The sequence below is a fragment of the Dipodomys spectabilis genome, unplaced genomic scaffold (genome assembly GCF_019054845.1).
Source record: "Dipodomys spectabilis isolate Male_0828 unplaced genomic scaffold, ASM1905484v1 ptg000493l, whole genome shotgun sequence".
In the NCBI taxonomy this organism is placed as follows: Eukaryota; Metazoa; Chordata; class Mammalia; order Rodentia; family Heteromyidae; genus Dipodomys; species Dipodomys spectabilis.
The window spans coordinates 549,040-555,840 of NW_024871170.1; the positions used below are offsets into that span (position 1 = coordinate 549,040).

General features: G+C 47.1%; 1 long non-coding RNA gene across 1 annotated transcript; it reads right to left on the reverse strand.

Moving 5' to 3' along the window:
• Nucleotides 1-746: 746 nt before the first annotated feature.
• Nucleotides 747-5,982, reverse strand: LOC122098830. Its single transcript, XR_006145819.1, has 3 exons — nucleotides 5,835-5,982; nucleotides 2,307-2,418; nucleotides 747-1,242 (listed from the first exon to the last, which is right to left on the reverse strand). It is a non-coding gene; the product is annotated as an uncharacterized LOC122098830 (long non-coding RNA).
• Between the last annotated feature and the right edge of the window lie 819 nt (nucleotides 5,983-6,801).

The window sequence follows — 6,801 nt, forward strand, 5'->3', positions numbered from 1 at the left end:
CTTACAGACAGGCTTCTTACCACGTATTTGTAAGGCCCCCAGGAGGGATTGCCAGGGTTCTTAATTTCTGTCTTAATTTTAAGAAAAAGTAAGTACAAATAAGTGCACATATTTAGTCTGCATAACCAGAAATATGGTGTCGATGCACATTTTGGAGATTTTTTTTTCTAGAGGTTTCTCTTCATAAAGTGCTAAATCACATTTATAAAGGCCGTTTGTCTATGGGGAAAAAACCATTTCTGTCTTAACTTCTGAGTGGGGTGGGTGAGGGGCGGGGCTTCAGCCTTTGGGGGCGGGGCCTAATGAATAGCCGAATGGCCTTGATTAGCTTCTGGGAAAATGGGTTGTTATTTATAAGATTGATCTTCCCCCTCCTCTTCTTTTTCCTCTTTTTATTTTTACCTCGGGTCATTACACAAGACCCTCAGCAAAGCCAGACACCAGTTCTTGGCTTTCAACTCCCACAACTGGCTGAGAGATAAATCAATCTGTTTTTGTCTTTTTTTAAGTTTCTGTTTTAATGGTAGTACTGAGGCTTTGAACTGAGAACTTTGCACTTGCGGGGCAGATGCTTTTCCACCTAACCATGCTCCATGCTAGTTTGCTCTGCTGATTATTATTATTATTATTATTTTCTTGGTATGGGTAAAGATTTCAACTCAGAGCCTCCTGCTCTTTATTTAGCCTTGTTTTGTTTTGTTTTTCACCCAAAGCTGGTGCTCTATCATTTGAGCCACATCTCCACATCTGGCTTTTTGCTGGTGAATTGCAGGTAATAGTCTCTCTCTCTCCTCTCCCTCTCCCTCTCTGTCTTTCTTGAGAAATCCGAGTATCTTCTCTGGCTACTTTTAACATCGACGGCCATGGAAGATCGGTATGAGTTTCAGGGTAAAGATGTCCTGGTAAGATTCCGGTGTTTGGAAATAAGTTGGAGGAAAATGGGATGGCCTTGAAAGACTTTTTGCGGAGTCTTAGAAACCTGAAACTCGCTCCTAGGCACAATCCAGGTTTCGCGGCGACAGTGTTTGCTGCACGGGCGCTATCTGCTGGTGAACACACGTGGGCAGAGTGTGTATGAATCTGCGTGGGTTTTCAAGTAGAATGAAAAGGCAGAAGCGTAGAGCTGGGGGAGGGGCGAACACCTTGAATCTCTGCTGCTTGGCTCTGAACACGAGCTGTGGAGTCTGCTGATGGCCTCTTACCTGCTTTGGGCTGTTAGAGACCATCTCTGGGCTTGTCTACCTGTAAAATGATAGAAGGAAATGCTGCTTCGCATCGGGTGGCTGTGAGGGAATGGACGGGGTGTTGTTTTTGCTGGTTAATTGGAGATTAAGGGTCTCTCAGATTTGTCTTCCTGGGCTGGCTTTGAACTATGATCCTCAGGTCTCAGGTCCCAGCCTCCTGAGTAACTAGGATTACTGGTATAAGTCACTGGAGCCTGGCTTACATGGCTTTTATAACACATATGCGTATGTATATATGTAATATATAACATATGTCTAGATCACATGTAGTACACACACATGCATATGTATATATTATACATACATAGATGTCTGCATATTATATCTACCATGCACATATATACATGTTATGGTACATATATAATGTATTACACTTATAATATATACACATATACATATATGCATATAGTATATAGAATATATTGTACATTACATATATAATATACTACATACATTAAATATGTATATAATACTTATATATTATGTTATATAACATCATATATTATTATATATGTATATATTACATATATTACACATATAAAATGTGTTTATTATATATATCTATGCATATATTGCATATGTACTATATGTCTATGTATATATTACACATGTATTACTAATATAAAATATTATATATACATTATATAATATACAATATATGGATATATCATATGTAATATATGGACATATCCACATATGTTACATATATACATGTACATATTATATAATACATATACATTATATCTGGCTATAGCATAGCTAGTACATATAATATATAACATGCACATATATATTATATATGCATATATATTATATATTACATACGTATGTAGACATATATCTACACACATACATTTGTGTATCTATAGGAATATATATGTATGTTCCACATCTAATACGTTTAGATGTTTTCCTTGGAAACATCACAGAATGTGACTGAGGGCACAATTCAGCTTTCCTTTGGAGCGAATAGAGTATGGAATTTGGTATTTTAAGCTACCCAGATGGGGACCCACCATCACCCACCGACCCCCCCCCCCCCCACTGTGGAGTGGAGCAGACTTTCAACCCAGCCAGGCCCGGCGCGGGCACGTCCTGATTTCCTTCCTGACTTTGCTCCTGGGTTCCCAGCCTTGTGCCAGTCAGCGAAGCTTTCCGAACTTTCCTTTCTCCTCTGCAAAACACAGATGCAACAATGCTGCAAGTCGGTGATGGGAAAGAGCCACAAATACACACTTAAAAAGTGCTTCACCAGCCAGGGCACCAGCGGCTCACGCCTGTCAGCCTGGATACTCAGGAGGCTGAGATCTGAGGATCATGGTTCAAAGCCAGCCTGGGCAGGAAAGTCTGTGAGACTCTGATCTCCAACAAACCGCCAGAGAACCAGAAGTGGAGCTGTGGCTCAAAGTGGGAGAGCTCTAGTCTTGAGCAAAAAAGCTCAGGGACAGTGCCCAGGCCTTGAGTTCAAATCCCTTAGCCACATAATTACTGGGCTTGGAGCCCAATAATTGCTAGATAAATACAAAAGTGATGTGAAATGTGTCAGGTGTGTATGTGTGTGTGTGTGTGTGTGTTGGGGCTTGAACTCAGGGCCTGGGCGCTGTCCCTGAGCTTTGGTGCTCAAGGCTAGTGCTCTACCACTTGAGCCACAGTTCTACTTTTGGCCTTGTGTTTGTTTGTTTGTTTGGGGGTAGGTAATAGGCAATACACATCTTAAGGACTTTCCAGCCCCGGCTGGCCTCTCACGGCAATCCTCAGATCTCAGCCTTCTGAGAACCTAGAATAAATAAGAATAAATAAGAGCACTTTCCTCTGGCCGGTCTTCCAACCCACACATCCCCACGGGTAGCGTTTGATGGGCTGTTCCGTTCAGGATCATGGGTGAGTTGGTCTTCTGCACACCCAGTTTCTCTAAGCATGAATGATGGCAAGTCTACTGCCCGTCAGAATCAGAGGATTGCTTTCACAATATCTCACCCAACAGCCCAGGTCTGGCTGGCTTTGGCCTCTGGGTCACCTGGCCCCTCAGAAACCAAACTATCCAAGAAAGAGGAGAGGTAGGGAACTTGGGGACCGGCTTACCTTCCTTTATGGGGTTAGGCCCATGGGGGCCACACCCCACCTTCTGGAGTCCCTCCCCCCTCCCCCCACACCACCCATGTCCCCTTAGTATGATGTGAAACAAAAAATTAAATCCCGTGCAAGTTGTACAGGATTTTCCCAGTGCTATACAGTGTCATAGAAGGTTCACGAAGGGCATTTTTCTTTTTTAAATTTGTTTCTTGCTGTTCCTCACAGAGCCCTGGTTAATTTTGAAAAGCAGCAATATGTGTTTTCTAAGAGTAAACCCTGCCAGGTGCTGGTGGCTCCCGCCTGTCAGCCCAGTTACTCAGGAGTCTGAGATCTGAGGATCAAGGTTCAAAGCCAGCCCAGGCAGAAAAATTCCCTGAAACTCTTACTTCCAATGAAGCACCAAAAAGTTGGAAGTGGAGCTCAGAGACAGGACAGCGTGCAGGCCCTGAGTTCAAGCCCCAGGACCAGCACACACACACACACACACACACACACACACATTAATAAATCATGCTACATGTGTTAAAAACTCATATTGGGGCTGGAACTCAGAACCTCATGCTCTTACTTGGTGTTTTCACTCAAGGCTGGTGCTCTACCACATGAGCTATATACCTCCATTTCCAGTTTTCTTTTTGCTGGTTAATTAGAGATAAAACTTCGGTCGTGGGTGGGCTTTGAACTATAATCCTCATATGTCAGCCTACTGAATAGCTAGGATTACAGGTGTGAACCAGAGCGAGATTCCAAGATCCCTTTAGAAGAAAGTTACACTGAAATTCAAAGTAACAGTCATGAGTGAGTTCGTACACGAAATCTCCAAGCACTTCTGGCTTGAAGCCTGAACGCAAGAAAGTTTGTGGAAAAGAAATACTTAGGAAAAGTATCACACACACACACACACACACACACACACACAGGGAAGGCTACATCAATCAATCCAGCAGCTGAGATATGATTATTAATTATATTATTATTATTAGCTAGTGTCTCTCATTAAATCCTTAGAAAAATGAAGTGAGATTGTTTAAGGGTACACATGTAGATTGCCGTATTCTGAATTCTGTATCAAGCAGCAAATGATTACACTACTCATAAATTTCGGATGATCATTTAGGGCCCTCGTGAACGCCTGGAAGCTTCTTTGATTATTCGCTTAATTACCAGGCTCTGCGCTATCAAATATTTGTCGAAGTGGAAGGGTGTTTTTTTTCTTTCTTTTCTCGTGGGAGTGGTTCATCACCCACTTCCCCTTTCGATTTTGTGCCTAGAGTTCTGGGGATTCTTGCACCCCATTTTCCCTTCCAGGAGAAGAGGGGTCTCTGCTCTTTATTTTTTCCTTCTGGTTTAGCAAAAGGAATAAATAAAGCAATAAAACAAGTAGCAAGGAATCCACTGGCAAACACTTCCAAACACTTCCTCTCCCTCCCCTTCTTCCCCCATAACCCCCTGTTCCCGGAAATTTCCCCCCCCTGGACAAGTGTGACAAGAAATCTATTGGGGGGGGGATAGTTGGTGGGGGGGAGGGGAAGGGTGAGAAAGGAGGTGTCACTTTTCTGGGCGAATCCGCAGCGTGAGTTTCCTGCATAAGGAAATGCCCCTTAATCTCCTGGGGATGATGGTGGTGGTGGATTCTAGAAAACTCTGGGGGTGTCCAGAGATACAGGCAGTCCAGGGAGGGTGCTGGGGGGGGGAGGGAGAAAGGAGGGGACCAAAGTTAAGGGATGAGGGGGGGAGCTCCAAGTTAAAGGGATCCGATCCCCCAAAGAAAACCACTGGGTCCCCCTTCTCCACCCCCTCCCCCTGCACCCCAAAGCTGTCCATCAGGCCAGCCCGGCTTGGACCTGGAGATTTCCCCCTCCTCCTCTCTCTGGTAATTCCACCGAAAGTCGGATGAGCCAAGGGAAGCGGGGAGACCCCCTCCCCGAGATCTGTCCAGCCCGGGCGCCCGGGCTTACCTCCTCCCCGTGTTTGGGGGGATCTGTACCAGCCCCTCTGGGAGCTTCTCTCCGGTCCGGTGTCTGCGTGGGGTCTCGGGGAGGACAGGGGTTCTGGCGGCTGTGCCAGGTCGGGGGCCTTCGCCGCCCCAGAGTTGCGGGAAACTTGGCCCGCACCCCGCTTCCCCCCCCTCCCCCCCCTCCCCCCCCCTCCCCCACACTCTGCCAGGAGCAGAGAAGGCGGCGCTCCCCTCCAACCCAGACACACACAGCCTGCGCCAGGTCCCGGTCCCGACCTGTCCAGACGGGGGGGGGGGGGGGGGGGGGGGGGGGGGGGAAGGGGGGGGCAGGGGGGACCCCAGGATGCTGGGGGGAGGGGGGCAGGGCGCAGGGGGACCCCAGGATGCTGGGGGAGGGGGGCAGGGCGCAGGGGGACCCCAGGATGCTGGGGGAGGGGGGCAGGGCGCAGAGGGACCCCAGGATGCTGGGGGAGGGGGGCAGGGCGCAGGGGGACCCCAGGATGCTGGGAGGGGGAAGGAGGGGGGGAGGGAGGGAGGGGAGGGTAACAAGGAGGACTTACTTGACCGATGCTGTTGTAGATGCCAGGACGGGGCTGAGCTCTTCTTCTCTGGAGGGGGTGGGGGCTGGGGGTGCCCGGAGTTGTGCTCTGCGCGCACAGACACAGACAGACAGACAGACACACACACACTCACAGACACAGACAGGCACACACACACAGACAGATACACACAGACACACACAGACACAGACAGACAGATAGTCACACACACACTCACAGACACAAGACACACAGACACACACACACTCACAGACACAGACAGGCACACACACACAGACAGATACACACACACAGACACACACACAGACACAGACAGACAGATAGTCACACACACACTCACAGACACAGACACACACACACTCACGCCATTTCCTCTGGTCGCTCCTTTTTTAAAGTGGAGAGCAGTATTTGTTTTATTTTCCTAAAGGAAATTTCTATTGATGATGATGATGATGATGATGGTGATGATGGGTGATGATGATGATGATGGTGATGATGATGATGATGATGATGGTGATGGTGATGATGATGGTGATGATGGTGATGATGATGGTGATGATGATGATGATGGTGATGATGATGATGATGATGATGATGGTGATGATGGTGATGATGATGATGATGGTGATGATGGTGATGATGGTTGATGATGATGGTGATAATGATGATGATGGTGATGATGATGATGATGATGATGGTGATGATGGTGATGATGATGATGATGGTGATGATGATGATGATGATGATGATGATGATGATGGTGATGGTGATGATGGTGATGGTGATGATGATGGTGATGATGGTGATGATGGTGATGATGATGATGGTGATGGTGATGATGGTGATGGTGATGATGATGATGAAACCACATTCCCCCCCCTTCTCTCCCCTGGGGTGGTGGGCAGTTCCCTCCGTGGTCTCCAGTCCAGTTCCTCAGTGCGCCGTACAAATTGGGGGGGGGGGGAAC